The sequence below is a fragment of the Tigriopus californicus genome, chromosome 3 (genome assembly GCF_007210705.1).
Source record: "Tigriopus californicus strain San Diego chromosome 3, Tcal_SD_v2.1, whole genome shotgun sequence".
In the NCBI taxonomy this organism is placed as follows: Eukaryota; Metazoa; Arthropoda; class Copepoda; order Harpacticoida; family Harpacticidae; genus Tigriopus; species Tigriopus californicus.
Window position 1 is genome coordinate 5,437,389 of NC_081442.1, and position 4,536 is coordinate 5,441,924.

Consider the following 4,536-nt stretch of genomic DNA (forward strand, 5'->3'; position numbering starts at 1 on the left):
AACCTTGGTACCGGGAAAAACTAAGTTTATGACGTTCCAAGCAAGGCAGACCCAGAGTAAGGTGACGAAAACCAGGCCTGAGCTCAAATCATATTCTTGAAATGTAAGAATTCTTAGTCCTGACTAAAGAAACACTCACCCTGTAATGCGAGCTACAAATATGGAGCCAGCATGTTTCAGTGTCTATTAGCCTTGACATTTGTCCAAGTTGTCATCTAGATCAGGATAGTACATAAATCAAGCTCTGTGGACCGGGTTCGTCACTTGACGGGTAGGCTAGCTTAGAGACAAGAATCCTTTGATTGGACCAATGGGTCCACGTGTCCCAAATTCTTAAGCTGAGAGCGTTTAGACTATGGTTTTGATGCATTGATGCGTTAGATTGGGGTCTGACTTATCAACATTGAACCACGTAATTATTGCTTACTATCGTTTAGGCTGAATTTCAATCTGATACTTCCTAGCTCATCTCCGGCCAAATTTGGCACGTTAAGGATAGCTGCCCCTAGTCCTCGGCTAAGTCGGCTGGAGTGCTTCAGCCATCAGGCTGGTCGAACTATCTAGTCTAAGGCAGTTTTGTGAAGAAATTATGGGCCAATCTCGCATATCAAAATTCATAGGTGACCATAGGATCCATGTTCATGTTTAAACCCATATTACTGACTTTCAAGATGATTTAGCTCCCCCAGCGGCGCAGGGATGGACTGCATGTGTTTGTTTAGGCTGACCTAATGTTTGGCCCGTACTTGAGCAACACTGATGGGAACCAATCCGTGTCAATGCATTGTCAACATTGTCAACATTGTCCATCATCCAAACCAAAACAAAGTAACTCACCCCATCCTCAAATCCAAACTAATTCTTCGTTTCATTGGAATCCCACTCATTCGTTCTCTCCCCGCCTACCGCTCGGTGGTTGCCATGATGAACCCGGCTTGAGTCCCATGGGTGGGCTTCATCATCCGGGCGTGAGTCCCCGGGGCGGTGGTCACCATCCAGTTTGGCCGGCGTGCCTCCGGGGGGTCAGATCGGGATTCATGCGCCTCACACACCCGGAGCGTCGTCCACTACGTCCAACCCACCGGCCGGAGCCGGCGGACCGGCCAATCCAGCCGATCGTGAAAGCACTCAAGTAAGACCAATCTAAATCCAACGGAGGAAGTGCATGAAAGTACTGAACAGAGGTTGATGCGGAATGAGCTTCATTCAATGAGTTAAGGCTATCGTTTGAATCTGCAGTCATTTAGAAGGGAAATTGTGACTTACTTTACCTGATTTTGCATCCTTTGTCATCTCTATCAAAAAGTTCTCTATCAAATAGAAATATTTTTATCACGGTCAGTGATACCAGAAATTGAATCTAGCCGAACCTGCTCGAAATAAGTTGTGCCACATTTAAGATTTACAAATTTAGCCACTCAGGTTTACTCATTGCTTTAGAGGTATACTATATTAAATGATAAGTTTTGATTTCATAAATTTAGGTCGATTTTTAATTTTTTCTTGCCTACCGCGAAGTCACTGAAAACACTCTCAAAGTATAATTAGAATTAAGGCCTCCATTGAGACAGATCAGTTGAACAAGAAAAGCAAGAGTTGTTCAAGAGGTAGGTCGAATCCGAAGGCGTTTTCTCTTACGTAAACACTAAGAGAAAGATCAAACACCCTGTAGGGCCTTTTGAGGTCGATGGGGAAGCCATAGACAATGTAGGGACTATGGCCACATACTGGAGATCAGTTCTCTAGTGTGTTTTCAACTCCACGGAGTTTAGGAGCAACAGTCCATTGCTCTATTGATGAGTTTGTTGGGACTGGCAAGGCTTGTCAAGTTGAGCATTTAGATGATCTTGTAGTCACAGATCAGGATGCTTTAGAGGCCATCAGGGACTTGAGACTCTCGAGCTCCCCTGGCCAGATGGAGTGACATCTCAGTTTCTGATGAGATGCTCACAGGTTCTTGCTCCTGTTTTCTCGTACTTGATGCGTTGCATCTTGGACCAGGCCAAGTTCCCCTCTTCTCTGAAGGTAGCTCATGTTTGTTCCAATTTTCAAAGGGGGAGATAAGTCACTCCCCAGTGGCTTCAGGCCAATTTCTCTCACTTCGAATATTGCGAAGGTGTTTGAGAAGATCATGAAGTTCAAACTTGTTGAATTTCTTGATATACATGAAGTCCTTCCTCCTAGCCAGCCTGGGTTCCGAGCACATTTCAGCACGGTTGCCCAACTGATTGAGCATATAGAGCAGGTTATTGAGGACTGGAGAGCCATGAATCAGTCGATGTAGTTTATCTCGACTTTGCCAAGGCCTTTGACAAGGTAGATCATGGCCTTGTAGTTAACAGGCTCCGTGAGATTGGGATCCAAGCAAGGTTCTCATTGGCTAAGAAGCTTCATTTGTGGTAGGAAACAATTAGTTACGGTAGAGGGATCCTTAGTGACATACATGATGTCAAGTCGGGTGTCCCTCAGGGCTCCATTTGGGTCCTCTCCTTTTCATCATCTTCATTGCTCCGCTTCAGAAGCTTGTAGGTAGTAAAGTCAGTATCTCTTCTTATGCTGATGATACAAATTGGTAGTTGGTAGGAATGGTCAGGATTCTGGTTGTCTGGCAAAGGTCCTAGACCAAATTTATTCCTGGGTTGCTGCGAGTAACATGGCCTTGAATAGATTGAAATTCAGTTAATGACCTTTGGGTCGACGCCATTAGACACTCCACTATTAGATGATGAAGGTAAGGACATTGAGCAGGTCTCATCCATGAAGGATTTAGGTGTAGTCCTCCAAGATAAAGGAAAGTTCGATGAGCATATCCAGTTGAAAGTTGGTAAGGCTTTTCAAACATGTGGTTGGATATATCGCACGTTGAAGTCCAGAGATAGTGTCACGATGCTAACTCTGTACAAGTCGATTGTTCAGCCGCATCTTGAATATGCCTCTCCCATTTGGGCTCTAATGAGTTCAGCAGGTTTGCAAAAGGTCGAGCAAGTCCAAAGAATGTTTCACTAGGAACATCACAGGATTGAGATAGCTCTCATGTTGGGAGAGGCTAAAGAAGTTGGGACTGTACAGTGTTCAGAGAAGGTACGAAAGGTATCTGATACTGTACGTCTTCAAAAGTATCCATGAGCTTGTCCCAACCCAGGTTTAGAGTCAATTCTAGTGACCGTAGAGGCTTAATGTGCGTTTTGAGAGCACCTTCAAGCCCTCGAGAATCCAGGCTAGTTAAAACAATAAAGTCCAACTCTCTTCTTTCTCGGGCTCCTTCATTGTTCAATTTGCTGCCCTCAAATATTCGTAGGGTTTATGTAGGGGTTGATCCAGTAGCAAGATTTAAGTCAGACTTGGACAAGTTTTTGACTAAAATTCCGGATCAACCTTATATTCAAGGATTAGCCAGATCAGCCAACTCCAATTCGTTGGTCGAACAAATAAATATAATAACTAAAAGTCAAGTATAATAAATAATCTTCCCGTCTTGAACTGCTGGGATTCCAATCCCGGTAGCGGTAAGGAAGTCCGCACAAAAAAAAGAAAAAAAAAAAAGAATGGTGATGACAATGCATACAACAGGTAATATTGTATGTAGAATTGGCCATTTCTGAAGACTTTGTGGAAACTGATTAAAAATTGCTTCTTTGAGGCTTCGTGGATTTTTGTGAACGTTTTTATAATTGTTGAACTGTGGGTGCTTTCAACATTCTAAAACAGTTCTTAGAATGTCTTTTTTGGAGGGTTTTGAGTAAGATTATGTAACAATTTGATCTAGTTTGAGAATATGCAAGAAAAAGAAAAATCATGGTTTTCTTTTGTGATATTGAAAATGCGTATTCTTTTTTCGGAAATTGAAGTTAAAATAAAACTGCAGCATTGTGTAGCTAAAAACAATGAAAATTGGGCCATTAGATCCCATATAACTAAGTAGCGGTTAAGTAGAATTATAATTTCGAAGTAATCGCGAACTAAGTGTGTTGTCAATTTTCATTAATTAGGTTTTTGCAAACTTCAGCTTTCATAATGTATTCATGCATGTAGTTTTTTCATGTAGGCTAGAACTCAATAAAGCAATAAAACCAACGTTGATCCTTATGATTTTCTGAGGAGAAAATTCCAAAACGTATTTGGACATTTCTCTGCAAACTTGATATGGTTTTTTGACCACCGTGCTCCAAAACCATTTATTTTGACTCCAGGATCCAGCCAGTGACGACGACCACGGGTGAGCGGAGGTCGCCTTCGCATGCCCTGGGCTGTTGAGGAAACGCCCTGACCACTGATTGAACCGGACCCCAAAGACATCCATCCGTCCATCCACCTTAAAGGTGGGCGAGGTGCTGGCTTCTTCCATGAGCTCGGATTTGGCTGCGGGTTGGCTGGATTTTGACATTAACTCGGACGTTTTTTCATCCACTGGACGGCCTGTCCGGTCTCATCTCGACCGGTTCCCACCTCTAAATATCGGCAGTATGATGACGGCTTCAACCTCGCCGGACCTCAAAGGCCCAGGCGGATCTTGGGAGCAGCTCCGAAAAGAGGTAG

General features: G+C 43.4%; 1 protein-coding gene across 1 annotated transcript in view; it reads right to left on the reverse strand.

The window, feature by feature from the left end:
* Positions 1-4,536, reverse strand: part of LOC131878109 (mediator of RNA polymerase II transcription subunit 7-like) — a 13,797-nt gene that overhangs the window by 8,423 nt on the left and 838 nt on the right. The gene's annotated exons all lie outside the window — the stretch shown is intronic.